Source organism: Martes martes (genome assembly GCF_963455335.1).
Source record: "Martes martes genome assembly, chromosome: 10".
NCBI lineage: Eukaryota > Metazoa > Chordata > Mammalia > Carnivora > Mustelidae > Martes > Martes martes.
The window spans coordinates 19,006,769-19,031,502 of record NC_137898.1 but is presented as its reverse complement, the minus strand read 5'-3'; the positions used below and the strand labels follow the sequence as shown (position 1 = coordinate 19,031,502).

Below are 24,734 nucleotides of genomic sequence, written 5' to 3'. Positions count from 1 at the left end.
CTATGCACATACATTTAAAAACAATCACAGACTTTATTTGTTTAAGAGGAATTTTAAGTTTACATAAAATCGAGCAGCTATCATAGAGCTGTTCCCATCTACTCTCTACCGCTCACTCAGTTTCCCCTATGATTAACACCTGCCATTAAGGTAGTACATTTCTTACAACTGATGAATCAATATTCATACATTATTATTAACGAAGTTCATGCTTTACATTAGGGATCACTCTTTGTGTCGTACAATTCTATGGGTTTTGAATTCTCCATGTCATGTACCTGCCATTATAGTATCATGCAGAATAGCTTCACTGCCCTAAAAATCCTCTGTGCTCTACCCATTCATTCTTCCTCCTGCCCCCTAACCCTTGGCATCCACTGATCCTTTTTACTGTCTGTGAAGTTTTACTTTTCCAGAATGTCATACAGTTGGAATCATACAGGATGGAACCTTTTCAGACTGGCTTGTTTTCTTAGCAGTATGCATTTCAGGCCCTCCATGTCTTTTCCTGGCTTGATAACACATTTCTTTTTATCACTGAATAATATTTAATAGTTTGGATACACTATAACATTTTTTAAAAGATTTTATTTATTTATTTGGCAGACAGAGAACACAAGTAGGCAGAGAGGCAAGCAGAGAGAGAGAGGGAGAAGCAGGCTCCCTGCCGAGCAGAGAGCCCAATGCGGGGCTCGATCCCAGGACCCTGGGATCGTGACCTGAGCTGAAAGCAGAGGCTTTAACCCGCTGAGCCACCCAGGTGCCCCACACTATAACATTTTTTAAATGAAAAACAATTCTAGTTTAAATTTTTTAATTGGTACTACGGAAATTGGATTAAAAATATAAAGAAGTTTATGGTGAAGTCTCCTCCCCCGCCCTTCCCTCATCTGCCAGTTTTTCTCCACCCTTAGCGCTATAGCAGTAACCACTACTACTGGTTTCCTGTGTATCCTTCCAGATTCGTTTATTATGTACATAAGGGAGAGTATAGTGCACACTTTTCTCATTTAATAGATCTTAGAGTGAGATGTCAGTCTTAGAAAGCTTCCTTCTTTAAAAAAAATTTTTTTAGCTACATAGTATTTAAATAATTTAACCAATTCTCTCTTGGTAGACAGGTTATTTTTAGCCTTTTGCTATCACTAAAAATACCCCATTGAATAATGTGCAATTTTGTTCCTTTACTAGTATATCTGCAAAGACAAATTTGAGAAAGTAGAATTGGTAGGTCAGGGGAATATGCATTTTTTTTTTTTTTTTTTTAAAGATTTTATTTATTTATTTGACAGAGAGAGATCACAAGTAGGCAGAGAGGCAGGCAGAGAGAGAGGAGGAAGCAGGCTCCCTGCTGAGCAGAGAGCCCGATGCGGGGCTCGATCCCAGGACCCTGAGATCATGACCCGAGCCGAAGGCAGTGGCTTAACCCACTGAGCCACCCAGGCGCCCCGGGAATATGCATTTTTAAATATTGTTGGATATTACCAAATTGCCCTCCGTAGAGGTTGTACCATTTTGCATTGCCACCAGCAATGTAAGAATGTCTGTCTCCCCATAGTCTTTTCAACAAAATGTCAAATTTTTGAATGATTTCAACCTGTTAAGTGGTAATTAGTCCCATGCTAGATTTAAAGTACATTTCCTTTATGCAACTGAGCATCTTTTTACCAAGTTTAAGGGCTATTTGGTTTTCTAAAGCTATATATATGGAAAGAGGTATATATATGTGGTAATAAAGCTATATATGTGGTAAGAGGTATATATATACACACACACATATATACACACACACACACACACACATATATATATATACCCACATATATATATACACACACACATATGTGGAGATCTATATGTGGATATATACACACACATATATGCATATACTTGTATGTGGGTACATATATGTGCATATATGTATAAGTAGAGAGAGATTAATTGACTACATCCATTAATTAGTCAAAGGGCATAGTTATATCACAGATAACTTCATATCAGATGAATAATAGCAATGTCTAGCAAACAACTTTTGCAAAAGATTTTATTTACTCCATTACTCAGTGAATCTATAAAATATTTGAAAATTCTAGTCCATTGTTCAGTCTCTTGGGTGTTTATTGTTTAAGTAATGTACCTCAGAGTCTTGGCATGTTTAATACACTACTGCTTTGGTAAATAGAAGTTGGTGGTCCCTCCGTAGTGGCTTTTTAAGGAGGACTAATTAAGTGGCAATGTTGATAATGAATCTACAAAGAAAATCGGAGTCTCAAGTTGATTCACAAAGCTTCAATGTCCACCTATCCACCTAACATCTGAGCCCTGGGCAAGTGCTTCTTCAGGCTCTGTTGCACATTTAAGTCTCTTAACCCCTTGTCCCATTCAGCATCTGGACAGTCATGCTGCCCTAAACAGGGTCATACAACTCACTGGCTTCCTCATGGTTCATCAACTCATGCAACTCTGCAGAAATGCATTTGTCTTTAGCTGAGAACAACCCCTATCCATTACAGTTTGGTCACTTTTATAGGGATGCTGTTTTGAAGTATTCACCCTCAATCTAAGGACCATTGAAAAACCACTCTTTATAGATTAATTTAAGAAAATATTTCCTGGTTTTCAAAATTTAAACACCTTAGAGGGTTTATCTTTTTTTTTCTTTTATAAATTATAAAGTCACTTGCCTGTATAGGCCTAGAGAAGAAAATACATATAGAGGAAAGAAAATTGCAGGAACAGGAACAGAAAAGCCAAAGCTAAGTACCCCCTTGGTATGTATGTCAGAAGACCTCTTTTTAGTATTATGGTAGAAATTATAGGAATATCTATTCAATGAATATCTATAGATTTCCCTTTCTGTCTGCTAGCCAGGCCTTATATTTGCCTTTTTGACTATCAGTAAAGAAGACGATCTTTCGTCAGTTGGGTAAATGGATCCATTCCTCTGCTGACTTTGTGGATTATGAACCTGTAATCATGCTCTGAAATGGCTTAGGATCTTCAGATCATAATTACAGAATCAGCTCAGTGATGTTCATGCCTGCAGTCATCAGAATGTAATGATAGAAATTGTGTCAATGCCGAGGGCTGAATAGGGAGAGGAGAGCCTGGTAAGGAGATGAAATAAGTATTGAACCCTTGAAAGATTTCCAGCCTTATGAAATCTACTTATTGGAAGCTTCTGCCAGAGGCTGAGGTGTGTTTGTGTATCTGGTTGGGTGTGGAAAGCTCCCTAGAGCCGAAGGGCAGCCTGTTCTGGTCCCAGGTTTGCAAAACACACCACCTACGTGCTGACCTGAGTATAAGCACGAGGGTGTGAGGTTTATTTTTGACTCCACCTAATTTGGTGAGGTGCATGCTTTCACTCAGGCTCCAAGTTACCTCTTCTGTTTCCATGGAAACTGCTTATTCTCACTAAGTTTGGTATTAGGTTGACATAATAGATAACTTTAGAAAATCAGAGATGGTCTTTCTCCTTTGGAGGCTATACTCTTTGAGGAATTACAGTAAATTGGATAGTTTTTTTAAGCTGTAATTTTTAAGCATTTTATATATGCTTAGCACTGTACCTTATCTGATTTGTTCTTCACAACCGCTACACAAAGTAGGTATCGTTAATCTCATTTGGTAGTTATTAATATCATCTCATTTTACAAATAAGGAAATTAAGCTTAGAAAGGCTAATTAATTTTGTATGAAGTCACATAGGTGATGATGTGTAGCAATGCCAGGATTCAAAACCATAGTCTGTTTTGCCCTCTTCACCAAGAAGATACAAATAGACAAACCAGAATGCTTATTTGCCCATAAAGGGCAGTGATCCTTGCTTCCTTGTTAGAAATGGAGCTCTTTCACAGTTCATTAGTTGCAAGTAAGTTTCCTGAGAACAGGAATTGTATTTTACTCATCATTGTATACCTCCCTTTTACAATGACACACTTAATACAAAAAGATATGTTAAATAGAATGTGAATAATCTAATTTTAGGGTACAGGTACCCCAAATGTGACCAGCTAACAGTAACAATTAAGACTTAATTAGGCACTAAAAAAAAAAAAAGAATTAAGCTCTTACTATGTACCAGGTAACATTTTAAGTGCTTTACATATATTAACGCACATGATGGTAACTTTTTTTTTTTAAGGTATTTATTTATTTATTTGACAGAGAGAGACATAGCAAGAGAGGGAACACAAGAAGGCGGAGTGAGAGAGGGAGAAGCAAGCTTCCCGCTGAGCAGGAAGCCTGATGCGGGGCTCGATCCCATGACCCCAAGATCATGACTAGAGCCAAAACCAAGAGTTAGACGCTAAACCTACTGAGCCACCAAGGTGCCCCAATAATTTTAACTGTTATCTTCATTTGATAGATGAGGAAACTGCAGCATAAAGATTTTAAAAAAGTAGTTAGTAATCAGGAAGGCAGAATTCTAATGCAGCAGTCTGATGCCACAGAGTTCATACTGTAAAACTCCGTGCTGTCAATACCTTGAGCAACTCCAAAATTGAGGCTCCCTATCACATAGACCTATGTGATAGGCTTAATTTAACATTTCTGCCAGGAGGGGGCATCCTAAGATGGATGGATCAGGGAATAGTAAAATTCCAGTTCCCTCTTGCCACTGGACTCATCTCTCAGTGGCAGGCAATGAGGAACATGACTTACAAAAATAAACCATTTGGGAGACTTTTATTGACAGTACTCTATGTAGTTTGGGTAGCTGTGTGATTTTGAAGAAGTTACTTAACCTCTCTGTGCTTTAGTTTCCTTATGGCCAAAATGTGGATAATAATAGTACTTATTCTACATGTGAACTTTTAGAGGAATGCTTGACAGCTGCATTATGAAAGGAGAGTACAAAGATGAGTTAGGTATTGTTTAGAGCACCCGGGGTAGGTGCTCAATAAGTATTAATTTTATAACTATACTTTTTAATTTTTTAAAAGATTTTGTTTATTTGAGAGAGAGAGAGAGAACACAGAGGGAGTGTGAGAGGGAGAAGCAGACTCCTGTTGAGCAGAGAGCCTGATGCCAGGGCCTCTGGATCCCTGGACCCTGAACAGATCATGACCTGAGCCAAACAAAGGCTTAATGACTGAGCCGCCCAGGCTCCCTTCCCCTCCCCACTTCTTAAAGATATTTATTTATTTGAGAGAGAGCACAGAAGGAGAGGGAGAACTTTTAAAAAAAGTATATAATTCATCTGTGGCAGCCATCAAAATGTGTCTCTCAGATGTCCTGCTGTGTGGATGGGAGGGGAGGGTAATTAACGTTCAACTCCAGCTCTGAATCCAACACCTTGTTCACACAGAGGTCACACTTCCCACAGCCTGCTTCCAGCCAGTGGCTGGGTAGGACAGATCCCCTTCTATAAGATACGTGACTGATTCTTGTGATGGTGACTTTGGCTTGAGGACTCCCATTGCATTGCTGTCTAAATTCTCTCTCTCTTTCTCTCTCTCTTTCTTTAAAGGGTCAACCCTGCATTGTGGTCTGTCAGCAATCCCAGCCTCCTGCGGCTCCCCCCACCCCAACCGTTGCCCCGTGGGATTTCCCCCCAAATATATCTCTTGCATGTCTGATCCTGTCTTGGTGTCTGCTTCTCAGAGTCACTGGACTAAAACAACATCCAACAATCACTGATAAAGTCCCTTCCAGCCTTGAGGTTAATATTATTTCTTCAAGCCTTGGCAGAGCTTCTGACATAGGACTTTTTCTATGAAGACGACTCCTAAGTGTTACTAATCCTATTTTTTGTATTTGCTGATATCAAAGCATATATTTACTTGTCTTACTTTTTAAATCATTTATCTATTTTTTTATTTGTCTTTGGATGAATCCTGATGAGAAAACTTTTTTTTGTTTGAATATAATTACTGAAACTTCCAAACCCAACTGTCTGCTAGGAAACATTGCTATTTACCATAAGTTAGCAGAAATACCCTTAGGACTTTAAAGTGCTTGGTTTCTTGCAGAAAAGAAATGAAATAAAACATTATAGATGTTACTGACTTCCTGAATCTTTGGAAACCAGGTTTATAATATATAAAACTGGTCACTCTAAAATAGTAATAAGCATATTTACAAGATCATTTCTTCTTTCACCACTTCTCGTTCTTTTCCTTTCTTCTGAATTGTTCTTTCTTTCCTAAATACCCTCTATATAACAAGACATGAATATAAAGTGTCTCTCTTGGGAAACTTAAAGCCACACAGAGGAGATGGGATATATTCACAAATGACAGTAACACAAAGTGACCATGTAGGCAGTGTCATTATAGAGCAGGTGAACCGGATGCGTGCCGCAGTCTTGGTGCTTTCCCTGCTTGGCTGGCAGCTTCTCAGCACGGCAGGGCAGCAGTTCCCTAGGCAGCCCAGTTCTGGGATGTGCCTTTGGGAGTTGTTCCCGGAAGTTCAGCCTAGGCTCTGTTTCTTCTACCTTTCCAAGGATTCTGTAAGCTACTTAATAGATGTAATAAATATACTTTCATTGGGGGAAAAAAAGAGCAAGTGATATTTTCACTGGGGGCAAAAAAGAGGGCAAGTGGGGCGCCTGGGTGGCTCAGTGGGTTAAGCCGCTGCCTTCGGCTCAGGTCATGATCTCAGGGTCCTGGGATTGAGTCCCGCATCGGGCTCTCTGCTCAGCGGGGAGCCTGCTTCCTCCCTTCTTTCTCCGCCTGCCTCTCTGCCTACTTGTGATCTGTCTGTCAAATAAATAAATAAAATCTTTAAAAAAAAAAAAAAAAAAAAAAGAGGGCAAGTGAATTCTACGGCATTTGTTCCGAACCCTTACCCACTCCCATTTCTTCAAGGTAACTAAGTTGTAGGTGATTTTTGTATTATTCTAGAGTTTTAAAATGGTTCTGTAAATTTTTGACCTCATCCTTTATGTATTTAAGTAATATTAGAATCTTTCCTCCAACTGCTGTCCAAAAGTTGGACTTCACTTTTATCCACACAAATACCATGTTTGCTAAGTGAGTAATGTTAGGAGGCTGAGTCGGTAAAGTTTTAAAAAATAATAATAGTAGATCAGAAGAGACTAATGATCCATTAGCTTATCTCTAGTTCGTCATCCTCTTCATATCCTTCTTAGCACTCATCACAGTTATCTTGTTTATCTATTCATATCCTTCGTTACTGTCTGCTTCTTACTAGAAAGTAAGCCACGAAGGCAGGTCTATTCTCTCAGTATTTCCAAAATCCATCACACTGCTTGGCTCAAATTAAGTGCTCAGTTGTTAAATGAATGGTCTGCTTTAAGTAGCAGAATAATTTTTTTTTCTTAAAAAGGGAGAGAAAAATCCAGTTCAACAAATAATTACTGAATTCCTGCTATGGAGAGACGATAGCCTTTTTTTTCCCCCTCCTTCCATGGATGGGGAAAAAAAAAAAAAGAGGATGACTGATTAAAATCTGCCCTGGATTCTTCTGGTTTTAAACTCTAATTATACCTAAGGATAGTTTCCTGCTTGATGCCATAGTTTCAACTTTTTTGGTTACATAACAGTAAGATTTAACCCATTTTTTAAAAATGGTATTTTAAGAAGGAAGGGCATTTTGTACACTTTTGGGGCATCTCCAGGAGATCCCGTCCTATAGTTGGACAGGGTAATATGCTTTGATTAAGACTGGAATTACCCTTGCAAACTAATCTCTGGGTTCTCTGAGTTGGGATTGCCCTTGCACCACTTCCCCAGGGGCCTTAGGAAATAGCTCATTCTATGATTGGAATTTCAAGTCAAAACACATTTATCTGAGCAGAATTTTAATGATTTATCAAAGAGAGGAGGGATTTTCCCAAACACATCTGAACTTACCAAATTACTGATCCCATTAGCTATGTTTTCTCTTAAGCACCTTTCTTTGAACAAAGCAATTACTGCTGAAATCATCAAATGTATTTTTCATAAAAGCTTTTGACTAAGTTTTGTTTGATTAGCAGGAACCCAGTAAAAGTAAATATTGTTTGAGAAGGCACTTTCCGAGCCCTTTCTTTTTCTTCATTGAATTAGCTTTTTAAAAGCGCTATTCTTTGGAGAGTAAGAGCCTTTTTCCAGCTGTCCTATTGTGTAGCTCAAGGTCTTGTTAATACTATTATCTGGCCCTGAGATTACAGGTAATTGTGATAAAACACAAGCTTCAGTTTCTGTAATCTCAGACAGAAATCTGTTTGTGCCCAGGTCTTCATATCAGGTGTTTGTTAAATTCAGACTTCTCTCACCTGGGATAGCCCCACTGGCCCCCAGTAAACAGAGGTATCTGGCAGGGACAGGGCTGCATTGAGGCTATTGCCTTTTTTTTTTTTAATCGGGTGGCAGAACTCCTCCTGTGACCAACTTACACACAACGCGTGCTAAATGGGAAAATTACGTATTTTAAAATAGGCAAGTTTGAAACAATAACACTTTTGAATGTGAAATGTACCAAAGGCCACATGTCTTTGGCTTTGCTTGTCAAATGGAGAGGCTGCCAGAACCACTCGGCTCCATGGTTCTCATGCCCCAAAGTCCTGCAAATTGACACATAAGTAGACAACACACAAAGAAGCTCAGCCCATGAGAAAGTGAGTTTGGGCACTTGGGCTGGCCTCCTTTTTCTCTGTGTGGAGTTTTTTCCAGCTTCCCTTCTTCTGTCCCATCTTAGTTTCTCAGAAAGGAGAGATTAAATGTGTCTGGAATTTCAGCATGTTAACTGCACAGGCAACATGAGGCTAGCACTCAGGCCACTGTTCAGCCTGTCATATGGAAGGAATTGCCTTTCAGGGGAGATTATAATTGTGTATGTAGCCACACAAATGCACATTCTGCCTGGAGGAAAATGCACAGAAGAGGAGGCCTCATGCTGCCACTCAGGTCTCTTTGTAGAGGGCTGCATAAGAAGCCCTCACATGGTGGAGTCAACTCTTCTGGGCTTAATGAGTCATCTTTTTTGTGTGATGCCTACTTCAAAAAAAAGAGGAAGAAGAAGAAATGCACTTTTCCCAAAGTAGGTTGCTTTTATTGGCCCTGCGGCTTTGTCTAAGAGTTTTGTACATTCCTGATGACATCATTTACAATGCTAGTGCACAGACAGTAAACAAAAAATAATTTAGCTTTCGGGCATTTAGACAAACCTTAAATAATTCAATTTAGAGAAATGATAATAAGCTTTATAAACAGCGCACACATGAGCTTAAACAACAAGCATGACCCGAATCCTTTTTGGAATGTGATGTGTTGAAAGATGGCTATAGAGAAAACTAGAAGCTTAACATGTTTGAATTATGTGCCGTTCAAACTTGAATCCATGGTCTAGTGTCAATCCCAAGCAGTATGTTCTAGTTAGTGGGTAAAATACAGGCTACCACGTGAGTAAGTCATCAAGCTCCTTGGGCCATAGCATTTTCCCTGTGAGAAAGGAAAAGGTAATATTACCACCTACCTCACAGGAATGTTAGAAGATTGAGAAGATAAACATGTGGAGCTCTTTGTAAGGAAGGTATTTTGTAAATAGAAAAATGCTATTATTATTCTCCTTGATCAAATTTCCCCAACAAATGGAGTTGATAAAACCTACCTCACAGGGGGCTGAGAGAATGAATTAATTAATATATATCAAGTATCCTAAAATATTTAATGAGATCTAAAGTGGTCTTTTTTTGATAGTCTGTAGGCCACCAAAGCTGATATTTAGATGCATGGTTGACTTACAAAGTCCTACACGCATAGTCGGTCTTCTGCCTTGTCTTCAAAGGTTGGCTTGGTACAGCATTGTCAATTTATAAGTAGAAGAAAATAGGTTAGGTCTTCAGAGACAATGGTCCTGCCTTTTTTCTCATCAAGGTTATGCCTATGACTAGCCTATGGAGTCTTGCTAATCTTTGTTGCTGTGTCCGGACATAAGGACTGTTTTGACCTTTGCCTTTCCAGCAAATATTTGCTTGTGATTTCATATTTCTAAAGGAGACATACACTTACAAGGAAAAGAAGTGGTTGATTTTTCTCACCTTGTGAACTTTTTCTTATCACATTTCCTAGTAATTAGGAGAAAATAATTATTGTTGAAGGACCTGACATCAGGTTCTCCAAGTAGAAAGTTCTTAAACTCAGCTGAGTAATAAAAACAGCTTTGACTGTTATGTTTAGAAAAGGGACACCAAGAAGGAATTTATATCTTTTTAAAATACTTATTTACTTACTTATTTGAGAGAGAGAAGCAGAGGAAAAGTGGAGATGGGGGGGAGGGGCAGAGGGAGAGGGAGAGAGAAAGCAGACTCTGTGCTGAGAGCGGATCCTGATGTGGGGTTTGATCCCATGACTCTGAGATCAGACCTGAGCCAAAACCAAGAGTCAGGTGCTTAAGCAACTATGCCACCCAGGCACCCCAGGAATTTTTATATATATGTAAATATATGTGTATACACACACACACACACACACACACACACACACACATATATATTTAAGATTTTATTTATTTGCGAGAGAGAGACAGAGAGAGAGCATGAGGAGGGTGTGGGGGTCAGAGGGAGAAGCAGACTCCCTGTTGAGCAGGGAGCCAGATGTGGGACTTGATCCCGGGACTCCAGGATCATGACCTGAGCTGAAGGCAGTCATTCAACCACTGAGTCACCCAGGCGCCCCAAGAATTTATACTTTTTAACAACAAAGTTATCACTGACATCTCTTCTTCTGTTGTTGGTATTTTCATAAGATTGGAGACACAAGATTTCCTAGGATGCCTTGGTTATAGCCATTTCCAGCCAACAGAAAGGGAGGGGCTCCAGTATAAACGCCTCTTAAGCAAGTAAGGCAGAAGTTAGAAACACACCTTGTGCTCACATTTCCTAGATGAGAAATTAATATAAGGCCCCTGCTAATTGCAAAGGAGCCTAGGAATTAAAGTGCAGCCAGACAATCATGTGCAAGAATAGGAGCACAGATTTTGGGGGATGCAAATAATAATCTGGCATACTTAGTATTTACAGTGGAGATGTCTCTCCCACTGAGAGTGAGGTGTATATTTTTGGTAGCTAATTACCCTTATTCATAGGTGAATCATGGATGTCCTGGAGAAAAAGTTTTAACTTTTTCTCCCCTATCTCTAAAATTAGAGTGCAGAGGTATTTCGTTCCCATCCCTGTTCTCTACTCATTTTTTTTTTCTCTTAGCTCCATGTCTCTTGTCATTTCTCTTGTATAACCTCTCTTTCCTTTGTAAACATTTCCAACTAATCAGAATAGTCCATTTCTACACTTTAGTGAACTCATAAAACGATAGGGTTTTAGTTCTTTATAATTGTGTTGGTTGCTGGGTGTTGGTGGTAACTTTGCTGCCAATTTTTTTTTTTTTTTTTTGATTGGGACTTAGAGACCCATTGTAGGAACCTGAATCTTGTCTCCAGAGAGCTAGTTTTACAATAAATAAAGATATTGATCTTCCGAGACTGGGAGTGATTGGTAAAAGATTTGGGAGAACAAGGAAAAGGTGGTGCTGCAGAAACTGGGGGTGGAGAGAGTTTCAATATGGAGGGAGTGTTCAGTGGTATCAGTTGCCTCAGAGAGGTCAAACAAGATAAGAGCTGCAAAGGAGGTTGTTAGTGGCATTAGGTGAGAAGTTTCACTGGAGTAGTGTGGCAGGATGCCAGATTTTCCTGGATGGAGGAGTAAATGGGAAGGGTGAAGGAGTTGAGACAATGGGTAGGCTCAGCATTCCCCACCCCCACCCCGGAAGTCTGGTTGACTGGGAAAGGGAAAGGAGAGGGGGTGGTAGCAAGAGTAGAGTTTGTTGTTTTAAATTTTTTGGATGGAGAGACTTGAATATGAGTATAGGTTGAAGGAAAGGGAGCCATTAAAGAAGGAGAGAGGGAAGATCCAGGAGAAGGAAAGGATGATTAACTGCAACTGTTTTCAGAAGAGGTGGAAAGGAATTCGGGGATCAAGGGCAGAGATGTAAGGTTATTTTGGAGGTGGGAACCGGAGCCACATTTATCCATCAGGCATTACTGGTATTATACCTAATCAATAAACTGTTCTGAGATCTTTGAAAATACTTGAGTCGTAAAAAAATTTATTGGTCTTCAACTATGGATAAATATTTAATTATATATTTATAAAATCTCATTATTTTAATTAGTATAGGCAAACATTTTAGTATATTTGAAGGCAATTTGTAGGTAACATTTTTCACAGTTACAGAAATTCCCAGTCAGGGTGGGAGTGGTCTTGAGATCATTAAGATGGTCTTAAAATGACTCTCCAAGGATTACTCAGCAATAAAAAGGAAGGAAATTCTGTCATTTGCAACAACATGGATGGACCTTGAGGACATTATGCTAAAATAAGGCAGAGAAAGACAAATACCATATGAACTCACTAATACGTGGAATCTCTTTTTTTTTCTTTTGACAGAGAGAGACACCGTAAGAGAGGGAACACAAGCAGGGGGAGTGGGAGAGGGAGAAGCAGGCTTCCTGCTAAGCAGGGAGGCTGATGCGGGGCTCAATCCCAGGACCCTGGGATTATACCTGGGCCGAAGGCAGACACTTAACAACTGAGCCACCCCGGCACCCCTAATATGTGGAATCTAAAAATAAACTGGGTTCAGTTTATTTTTAACTGAGGGGGAAGAGGGTGAATGAAATGGTGAGGGTGGGAAAAAGGTACATGCTTCCAGTTACACAATAAGTAAGTCCTGGGGATATAATGTACAACATGGTGACTGTAATTAATAATACTGTATTGTGTATTTAAAAGTTGCTGAAAGAGCTTAAAAGTTGCCATCACAAGAAAAAAAATTTGTAATTATGTGTGGTGATGTATGTTAACTAGAATTATTGTAGTGATCATTTCGTAATATATACAAACACCAAATCATTATGCTGTATACCTAAAACTATTATGTAACATGTCACTTATATCTCAATAAAAAGAAAAAGGAAAAAAAAAAACCTGACTCCACAATGAATAAATGTATTTAACCAACAGATTTGGAAAGTAAGGAAGGTGAAGAATTAAGCTTAGAAATAGAGTTGAAAGTTGATATTCCTTACCTGACCACCTCTTCTTTGTCTTTGAAGTCAGATTTTCAGCGTTTTTTCCTTAGAGTTAGAGAAACAGAAGCAAAAGACTTTGGAGAGCAAAGAAAGTTTGTATTTGTTGCTGTGGGAAAGAAGGAAGGAACAAATACAAGAAATCTGGCAGCATTAAGACATTTGAAGTCAGGGCACATAATCTATTGGAGAAAAAAAGAAGCAACAAAAAACATTAACAGGGGGGGCGCCTGGGTGGCTCAGTGGGTTAAAGCCTCTGCCTTCGGCTCAGGTCATGATCTCAGGGTCCTGGGATTGAGCCCCGCATCGGGCTCTCTGCTCAGCGGGGAGCCTGCTTCCCCCCCCCTCTCTGCCTGCCTCTCTGCCTACTTGTGATCTCTCTCTGTCAAATAAATAAATAAAATCTTAAAAAAAATTAAATTAAATTAAATTAAAAAAACATTAACAGGAACAAAGTTGGCTATGTAAATTGGTGAAAGAAAAAATAAAAATGCATTGGAAAGTAATAACTAGATGAAACAAATGAAAAAAACTAGGATAAAAATGTTAGGAAAACAGTATGTTACAAATAATGGGCAAGGAGAGGGCAGATCTAAGGATCACATTTTTTTTTTTAACTTAATGGTTTTTTTTAATTAGCTACAAAATTTTATTGGTAAAATAGATCTAAAGAGTTTTAACAAAACACAGCAGTACCATACCTCACAAACTTCTCACCTCTGAGCCCCATTCCTCAGAAGAGAATACTTTTAGTTTTTTTCACCGTTTCCTTTGCTTTTTTTTTTCCTGTATATTTTTAAATAGCATGCTTAAGCTCCTCTTTTTGATTTTTCAGTTTTAGATATGATCTAATGACTTCCTGTGATGGGTTCAGTGCTTTTATATCCCCTAAAACTCCCCTTTCTCCTAGACTTCTAATAAAATTATGATTTTTGGTCAATATTCAGCACTTATTATGACTATGGAAATGGTATATATATATATATATGTATATATACATATATATATAGCACAATATATACATATATATATTGGTCATGTAGTGTATACTATGATTACATTTCCCCTTTTAATATAGGTTTTTTTTTTCCCTTTTCCTGGAGTTAATAATTGCCTTGTTTTTTATTTGGTTGGTTTTCTCTAAATTTGTCTTTAATTTATCCCTAAAGTCCAACCAAAATGTCAGTCTTCTCTCAGTTTATGCAGACACATCAGGTATTCTCTAAGTTTCAGTTTATTTTCTTCAAGAGAACTCTCCTGGAGCACTCCTTCACCTAAGTAGGAGTCCTCCTACTCCAATCTGGCCTGGTTGCTCTCTAAATCCTTTATCCATATTATATATATTATTTGTCCCTCTCAAGTTATGTTCCATATTTCCTGAAGTCTTTGTTTTCCTTTTTCCTTAAATGCTCCTTCGTTTTGTTAGGTGGCATCCTCCAGTAGTTTTCTGAGAAAGGGTACATGCAAAATAACATTTGGAGGATCTGAAACTGTTTTTATACTACCCTTATATTTGATGGATAGTTTGTGTGAGTATAAAATTCTATGTTGGAGATAATTTTTCCTTAGAATTTTTAAAAAATATTTTATTTATTTATTTGACAGAGAGATCACAAGTAGGCAGAGAGGCAGGCAGAGAGAGAGAGGAGGAAGCAGGCTCCCCGCTGAGCAGAGAGCCTGATGCGGGGGCTTGATCTCAGGGTCATTACCTGAGCTGATGGCAGAGGCTTAACCCACTGAGCCACCCAGGTGCCCCTCCTTAGAATTTTTAAAGCATTTCTCTCTTTCTAGCTTTTTATATTACTGTGGAGAAATTTAATGCTATTTTGATTTGTGATATTTCATAAAGATGTCTATTGGTACAGATCTTTCCTTATTCACTGTCTTGAGACCTTTTCAGTGTGGAAATTCATGTCTTTCGGTTCTGAGAAGTGTTTTGTTTTGTTTTTTAAAAATTTTTTTAATTAACATATAATGTATTATTAGCTCCAGGGGCTGAGAAGTTTTATTGAATTACGTGTTTGATATTTTCTCATGTCTGTCTCTGGAAATGTTGTTACTCAGGCATTGGACCTTATGGATTCATACTCTAATTTTCCTATCATTCTCTCTTCTTTTCCATTTTTTCCTTGTTTGTACTTTCTGTGAATATTTTTGACCTTTCTAATATTGTTGAATTCTAAAAATGTCTATTATTATATTTTAAATTTCTTTACTTACTTTTTAGTTTCTGAATTCATGAATATAAGATTTTATCTTGTCTTTCTATTGTGGCATTTATTTATTTTTTATTTTGTTTTGCTTGTGTCTGTGTTTCCTGCATTTTTTTTTCTCCTGAGTTTCTTTTTTTATTTGTGATTATTTTTTTAAAGATGTATTTATTTATTTTAGAGAGAGAGCATGAGCAAGAGGGGTGGAGGGAAAGGGAGAGAAAATCCTAAACCAAGCACAGAGTCTGACTGTAGGGCTTGATCGCATGATCCTGACGTTACCATCTGAGGCAAAACAAAGAGTCAGATGCCTAACCAGACTGCGCCACCCAGGCACCCCTTATTTGTTATTTTTTTATGTGTTTTTCATGTAAGAAAACTTCCTTGAGATTTTGAGCTATTTGGATCTCTATTCAGGTGCTAAGGAGGGGAGGGTCTTACAGATCAGGATGTAGACTTTAATGTAATCATCCTGTTTTTAGTAGGGCCCCTCTACTTTCAATTGCTCTTGGTGTTTCTATGTTCAAAGTCCTAATGATTCAGCCTCTTAACAGAGAATAAACCTTTAATGTTATATCTGGGTGGAAGAACAGTAGTAACTTTGCTGCACAAGGTTGGGGATAGGATGTAGAAATACAACTGGTTCTTTTTTTTTTTTTTTAAGATTTTACTTATTTATTTGACAGAGAGAGAAGGAACAAAAGCAGGGGGAGTGGGAGAGGGAGAAGCAGGCCTCCCACTGAGTGGGATATAACTGGTTCTTATATACAATTTTCACCCAACTATATTAGTTAGCTTGGGATGGCACAACAAAAGATCACGAGCTCCATGACTTAAATAATAGAAATTTATTTTCTCATGGTCATGCAGGCTGCAAAATCTAAGATTAAGGTCCAGCAGGGTTTGGTTTCTAGTGATGACTCTTTTTGCTACGTACTTGTTGCTGTGTACTACAGTGTATACATGTGCGTGGAGGGGAGCTGTTTACTGTTGCTTCTTCATAATCCTATTGGATCATGGGTCCTCCCTTTCCCACCTCCTTTTACCTTAATTACTTCCTTACTCCAACTACAGCCACAGCTGTGGATCAGAATTTCAACAAATATATTTGGGGGATAGACATTCAATCCATCACACTAACCTTCTGTTTTTACCTATATTTACATGCATGTCTTCATAGGTACTTGTACCTACGGTTCCTAAACTTTTCTGGTATTCTGTAAGAGGGTAGGCCTGCTTCTTGTCACCTTTCCTTAACACAGCCAGTTAATTTTTAGCTTCATTTAGTCTCTTACAATAGTTATTACTTGTTTCCCTAGTTTTCATCTTCTAAAGTCTTCTTAACATTTCTTATCTGCTCTTGTCTTCAACTCATTGTTTTTACGAAGCCATGTCTTCTTTTATTGAGACATAATTGCCATACCATAAAATTCACACTTTTAAAGTATACAAATTTATTGTTTTTCAGTCTGTTCACAAGATTGTGCAACCACCACCACAGTCTAATTGCAGAACATTTTCTTTATCTCAAAAAAGAAACCCCATACCAATTAGCAGTCACTCTTTATTTCCCCGTTTCCCCATTTTCCCCCATCCTCTGGTAAGCCCTAATCTACTGTCTATGTCTATTGATTTGTCTATTCTGAACACTTCATATAAAGAGAATTATACAGTAGGTAGTCTTTCGTGTCTGGCTTCTTTCACTTTGCATGTTTTTGTGGTTCGTCCATGCTGTCATATGTATCACTACTTGATTCCTTTTCATGGCTGAATAATATTTGATTGTATGTAGAAACCCCATTTTGTTTATTCATTCATCAGTTAATGGACATTTGGATTATTTCTACTTTTTGGCTATTGGGACTGATATCACTATGAACAGCCGTGTAGAAGTATTTATATGAACACCTTTTTATAAGGTGAATAATAGGAGTGAATTGCTGGGTCTCTGTGTTTAACTTTTTGAAGAACTGCCGAAGTGTTTTCCAAAGCTTCTGCCCCATTTTACCCACCAGTAACGTATGAAGATTCCATTTTCTCTATATCATTTCCAACACTTGTTATTATTTGTATTTTTTTTCTTTAATTTTTTTATTTTAATAAACATATAATGTATTTTTATCCCCAGGGGTACAGGTCTGTGAATCGCTAGGTTTACACATTTCACAGCACTCATCATAGCCCATAACCTCCCCAATGTCCATTTCCCCCCACCACCCTCTCCCGTCCCCCCTCCACCCCGCAACCCTCAGTCTGTTTCTTGAGATTGAGTCTTTTATGGTTTGTCTCCCTCCCAATCCCATCTTTTCATTTTTTCTTTTCCTAGCTCTCCCCAACCCCCCACCCCGCCTTGCATCTCCACTTCCTCATATCAAAGAGATCATATGATAGCTGTCTTTCTCCGATTGACTTATTTCGCTAAGCATGATACCCTCTAGTTCCATCCACGTCATCGCAAATGGCAAGATTTCATGTCTTTTGATGGCTGCATAGTATTCCATTGTGTATATATACCACATCTTCTTTATCCATTCATCTGTTGATGGACATCTAGGCGCTTTCCACAGTTTGGCTATTGTGTACATTGCTGCTATAAACATTCGGGTGCATGTGCCCCTTCGGAGCACCACGTTTGTATCTTTAGGATATATACCCAGTAGTACAATTGCTGGGTCGTAGGGTAGCTCTATTTTCAGTTTTTTGAGGAACCTCCACACTGTTTTCCAGAGTGGTTGCACCAGCTTGCATTCCCACCAGCAGTGTAGGAGGGTTCCCCTCTCTCCGCATCCTCGCCAGCATCTGTCATTTCTTGACTTGTTAATTTTAGCCATTCTGACTGGTGTGAGGTGGTATCTCATTGTGGTTTTGATTTGTATTTCCCTGATGCCGAGTGATGTGGAGCATTTTTTCATGTGTCTGTTGGCCATCTGGATGTCTTCTTTGCAGAAATGTCTGTTCATGTCCTCTGCCCTTTTCTTGACTGGATTATTTGTTCTTTGGGTATTGAGTTTGATAAGCTCTTTATAGATTTTGGATACTAGCCCTTTATCTGATATGTCGTTTGCAACTATCTTCTCCCATTCTGTCAGTTGTCTTTTGGTTTTGTTCACTGTTTCCTTTGCTGTGCAAAAGCTTTTGATCTTGATGAAATCCCAATAGTTCATTTTTGCCCTTGCTTCTGTTGCCTTTGGCGATGTTCCTAGGAAGAAGTTGCTGCGGTTGAGGTCAAAGAGGTTGCTGCCTGCATTCTCCTCAAGGATTTTGATAGATTCCTTTCTCACATTGAGGTCCTTCATCCATTTTGAGTCTATTTTCGTGTGTGGTGTAAGGAAATGGTCCAATTTCATTTTTCTGCATGTGGCTGTCCAATTTTCCCAGCACCATTTGTTGAAGAGGCTGTCTTTTTTCCATTGGATATTCTTTCCTGCTTTGTCGAAGATTAGTTGACCATAGAGTTGAGGGTCTATTTCTGGGCTCTCTATTCTGTTCCATTGGTCTATACGTCTGTTTTTGTGCCAGTACCATACTGTCTTGATGATGACAGCTTTGTAATAGAGCTTGAAGTCTGGAATTGTGATGCCACCGACTTTGGCTTTCTTTTTCAATATTCCTTTGGCTATTCGAGGTCTTTTCTGGTTCCATATAAATTTTAGGATTATTTGTTCTATTGTATTTTTTTATTATAGTCATCCTACCAGATTGAAGTGGTATTTCTTTTTTTTTTTTAATTTATTTTTATTTATTTATTTATTTTTTAAAAGATTTTGTTTATTTATTTGAGAGAAAATGAGTGAGAGAGAGAGCATGAGAGAGGAGAAGGTCAGAGGGAGAAGCAGACTCCCTGAGGAGCTGGGAGCCCGATGAGGGACTCCATCCTGGAAGTCCGGGATCATGACCTGAGCTGAAGGCAGTCGCTCAACCAACTGAGCCACCCAGGTGCCCTTTTTTTTTTTTTTTTGAGATTTTATTTATTTATTTGAGAGAGAGAGTGTGTGTGCGCACATGTGAGCAGGGGAAAGGGCAGAAGAAGAGGGAAAGAATCTCAAGCAGACTCTGAGCTGAGTGCAGAGCCCTACACGGGATTTGATCCCGTGACTCCAAGAGTGTGACCTGAGCCAAAACCAAGAGTTAGATGCTCAACTGACTGAGCCACACAGGCACCCCTGTGAAGTAGAATTTCATTGAGGTTTTGGTTTGGATTTCTCTGATTACTAACAACATTTAGCATCTGTTCATGTGTTTGTTGGCCATTGCTTTACCTTCTTTGGGGAAATGTCTATATGAATTGCCTTTTAAAAAATTTATTTATTTATTTGAGAGAGAGAGACAGACAGACAGACAATGAGCAGGGGGAGGGAGAGGGAGAAACAGACTCCCCGTTGAGCAGGGAGTCTGATATGGGGCTTGATCCTAAGACCCCAGGATCATGACCTGAGGCAAAGGAAGAAGCTTACCTGACTAAGCCACCCAGGTGCCCCTGAATTGCCTATTTTTAATTGGGTTGTCATTTTACTACTGAATTGTAACAGTTCTTTATATATTCTGGGTACTAGACTCTTATCATATGTATTTACAAATATTTTCTCCCATTTTGTGGGTTGTCCTTTTACTTTCTTGATAGTGTCTTTTGGAACACAAAAATTTTTAATTTTTATAAAGTCTAGTTTATCTATTTTTTCCCTCTCATTGCTTATGCTTTAGGTGTTACATAAAATTGTTACCTAAACCAAGGTTACAAAGATTTATACCTTTTTTTTTATTAATCCTAAGAATTTTATAGTTTTAGCTTTTATATTTAGGTCTTTGATCCGTTTTGAGTTGAAATTTTTGTATATGGTTTGAGGCAAGGGTCCAGATTCATTCTTTTACATGTGGATTTCCAGTTTTCCTAGCACCATTTGTTGAAAAGACTGTCCTTTTTCCTAGTCTTAGTGTTGGCAACCTTGTCAAAAATCATTTGACCATATGCTTGGTGGCTTATTTCTGGCCCTGTATTCTATTCCATTGGTCTTTTTTTTCCCTCCCTCTGTCTCTATGTCAGTACCACACAGTTTTGATTGCTGTAACTTTGTAGTAGGGGTGTTTGGGAGGCTCAGCTGATTAAGGGTCTGCCTTCAGCTCGGGTCATAATCCCAGGGTCCTGGGATCAAGCCCCACATCGGGCTGCTTGCTCAGCGAGGAGCCTTCTTCTTCCTCTGCCTGCTGCTCCCCCAGCTTGTGCACTCTCTCGCTCTCTCTGAAAAATAAATAAACAAAATCTAAAAAAAAAAAAAAAGTTTGAATGAGTGAATAAGTAAATGAAGCATGGGCCTAAACTAAAGAGGTCTTATGTTACATTTAAATGGATTTGACTAGGGACACCTGGGTCTCAGTTGGTTAAGTGTCTGTCTCTTGGTTTCTGCTCAGGTCATGATCTCATGGGTCATGAGGTCAAGCCCTGTGTACTGCTCCATGCTTGGGAGGGAGTCTGCTTGTGATTCTCTTGCTCTGCCCCACCCCCTACTAGTGCAGGCTCTCTCTCTCCCTCAAATAAATAAACAAATCTTCTAAGAAAATGGATCAGACTATCACCAAAACATAAACAGCTGATACTTGGGGCGCCTGGGTGGCTCAGTGGGTTAAAGCCGCTGCCTTCGGCTCAGGTCATGATCCCAGTGTCCTGGGATTGAGCCCCGCATGGGGCTCTCTGCTCAGCGGGGAGCCTGCTTCCTCCTCTCTCTCTGCCCGCCTCTCTGCCTACTTGTGATCTGTCTGTCAAATAAATAAATAAAATCTTTAAAAAAAAAACAAAACAGCTGATACTTGTGTAGTACTTTATTGTTTGTAAAGTACATTCATGTATATTATCTTATTTGTCTTAACTAAATTAACTAACCTATGAAGAAAGAATGATTAGTATCTCTTTTTGATAAATCTGAACATTACAAACAATAATGTTTAGGAAAAGGACTAAATGGGAACATTTGGGAATTAAAAATATAGTTTGCAGGGGCGCCTGGGTGGCTCAGTGGGTTAAAGCCTCTGCCTTTGGCTCAGGTCATGATCCCAGGGTCCTGGGATCGAGCCCCGCATCGGATTCTCTGCTCCGCAGATAGCCTGCTTCCCTCTCTCTCTCTGCCTGCCTCTCTGCCTACTTGTGATCTCTGTCAAATACATAAATAAAATCTTAAAAAAATATATAGTTTGCAAATATTTATCATAGGCAAGATACAAAGAATTTTTTGGTAAATAAAAGGAAGAAACTATATTACTATATTATGCAATAAAATTAGAGCAGCAGACAAAGGGAGAAGTAGACTCCCCTCTGAGCAAGGAGCTCAATGCAGGACTTGATCCCAGGACCCTGGGATCATGACTAGAGCTGAATGCAGATGCTTAACTGGCTGAGCCACCCAGGTGTCCCTCTATGATTTTTTTAAAGTAGCTCAAGCTGATTAAGACAAAATTGGTACCAAGGAGTCAGGTGCTGCTATAACAAACACCTAATGATGTGGAAGCAACTTTGCAACTGGGTAGTGGGTATAGACTGGAAGAGTTTTGAGATACATGCTACGGAAAACCAGTATCGCTGTGAAGGAACTGGTAAAGGCAGTTGTGATGAGGATCCAGAAAGAAAAGAGACATGGAGAGAAAGCCTCCATCTTCTTAGAGAATGCATGGTCATGAGGAGAATGTTGGATAGTAAATAAGAAATATTGACAGAAATATGAGTGGTAAAAGGCAATTCTGATGAAGTCTCAGATGAAAATGAGAAATATATTATTGGAAACTGGAGGCAAGGTGATCCATGTTAAAAGTGGCCAAGATTTTGGAGTGCCTGAGTGGCTCAGTCAGGTAAGTATCTGGCTTTTTTTTTTAAGTTTTTATTTTTTGTTTTTGAGAGAGAGGGAGAGCACAAGCTCACATGCACAAGTAGGGGGGTAGGGGAGAGAGAGCAGCAGACTCCCCACTGAGCAGGGAGCCCAATGTGGGGCTCCATTCCAGGACCCTGGGATCATGACCTGAGCTGAAGGTAGACACTTAACTGACTGAGCCACCCAGGCTTCCCAAGTGTCTGGCTCTTGATCTCAGCTCAGGTCTTGATCTCAGGGTTGTGAGTTCAAGCCCTGCATTGGGCTCCACACTGGGTGTGGAATCTACTTTAAAAAGAAAAATGGCCAAGACTTTGGCAGAATTGTGTGTTCATGTTCTAGTGTTTTGTAGAAGGTAGAACTTGTGAGTGATGATTGGCTATTTGGCTGAAGAGAGTTCTAAGTAAAGTGTTGAAGGAGTGGCCTGATTCTTCCTGAATGCTTAAAATGGGAGAGGAGAGAAATGAATTGAAGACAGAATTGTTAAGAAAACAGAAGCAGAACTTAAAGATCTGGAAACTTTTCAGCCTGACTGATAAGCTAGCACGTCAGTCTTCTGCTGCCCTTGGACTAGCACCATCAGTGCTCCTGGTTCTCAGCCTTTCAGGCTTGGACTGAAACCATACCACTGGCTTTCCTGGATCTTCTCATAATAAATCTCTGTCCTTCGAAATCTCTTCCTCTCAAAATCTCTTCCCCTCCCCCCCCCCACACACATCTTATTTGTTCTGTTTCTCTGGAGAACTCTGACTAATATACATTCCTATGCAGCCAAATCTGTCCCCTAACTCCCTGGCAGCTACTGATGTGCTAAATGAAATCATACGTTATGAAGTCTTTAGTGTTTAGCTTCTTTCACTTATCATAATGCTTTCAAGATTTATCCATATTATTGCATATGCATGTTTCTGGAATAATTTGTTTCTATTATCGGATATTATTATATTATATGAATGTTCCACAATTTATTTATTCATTTACCAGTTGAGAGACATTTGGATTCTTTCCAGTTTTTGGCTATTATGAATAAATCTGATATAAACATTTGTGTACAAATCTTTGTATGGACTTAAGTTTTCATTTTTCTTGGATAAATACCAAAGGAGTAGAATGACTAGGTTGTGTAGTAAATGTACCCTTAAATTTATAAGAAGCTGCCAAAGTGTTCTTCATAGTAACTGAACCACTTTTATGTCCCATCAATGGGTGAGAATTATAGTTGCTCTATATCTTAACCATTCTAGTTGGTGTATAGTGGATACCCCACTTTTAAAAATAGAATTCCACACCATCTGCCACATTTATAGCAGCATTATTTATAATAGCCAAGATATGGAAGCAGCCCAACTGTCCATTGATTGATGAATGAATAAAAAAGACATGTTGTTGGGACACCTGGCCAGCTTAGTCAGTAGAGCATGTGACTCTAGATCTCAGGGTCATGTGTTCAAGCCCCATGCTGTATGTGGAGCCTACGTAAAAAAAAAAAAATGTGGTATGTATACACACACACACACACACACATGCACATGCACACACGGAATATTATGCAGCCATTAAAAAGAATGAAACCTTGACATTTGTGATGACATGGATGGGGCTAGAGAGTATAACGTTAACCAAAACAAGTCAGTCAGAAAAAGAAAAATACCATAAGATTTTACTCCTATGGGGAATTCAAGAATCAAAACAAACAACAGAAGGAAAAAATAAGAGAGAGAGAGAAACAAATCAAGAAACAGACTCTTAACTATAGAGAACAAACTGTTAACCTGAGAAGAGGTGGATAGGCAGTTGGATTAAACAGATGATGGGATTAAGGGTTTCACTTGTTGTAACGAGCACAGGGTGATATATGGGAGTGTTGAATTACTATATTGTACACCTGAAACTAAAATAACACTGTACTTAACTATGTGCAATTAAAATAAAAACTTAAAAAAAGCCCTTCAAGTAAAAATAAAAATTAAAAAAAATAGAATTTCCCTAATGATTAATGATGTTGAGCATCTTTTCATGTATTTTTTTGTCGTGTATATGATGATGTATCTGTTCAAATCTTTTACTCATTTTTTTAAAAAAAGATTTTAAAAATTTATTTGACAGAGAGTGAGAGCATGAGCGGGGGAACAGGAGAGGGAGAAGCAGTTTCCCTTTTGAGCAGGGAGTCTGATGTGGGGCTTGATCCCAGGACCCTGGGATCATCACCTGAGCTGATGGCAGCCGCTTAACCAACTCAGCCACTTAGGTGCTGCCCCACCCCCATTTATTTATTAGTAGTTTGTCTTGTTGATATTGAAATGTAAGATTTCATTATATATTCTGGATATATATATTTTTAAAGATTTTATTTATTTATTTGACAGAGAGAGAGATCACAAGTAGGCAGAGAGGCAGGCAGAGAGAGAGAGGAGGAAGCAGGCTCCCTTCCGAGGAGAGAGCCTGATGCGGGACTCGATCCCAGGACCCTGGGACCTTGACCTGAGCCGAAGGCAGAGGCTTAACCCACTGAGCCACCCAGGTGCCCCTGGATATGTTTTTAGTTATATATATGATTTCCAGTTATTTTCTCCCAGACTGTACCTTGCATTTGTGTCTTTTGAAAGGACACATTTTTAATTTTGATAAAGTCAAATTTATA

General features: G+C 38.9%; 1 protein-coding gene across 1 annotated transcript in view; it reads left to right on the top strand.

Moving 5' to 3' along the window:
• Nucleotides 1–24,734, top strand: part of CSTPP1 (centriolar satellite-associated tubulin polyglutamylase complex regulator 1) — a 140,247-nt gene that overhangs the window by 837 nt on the left and 114,676 nt on the right. The window lies entirely within an intron of this gene.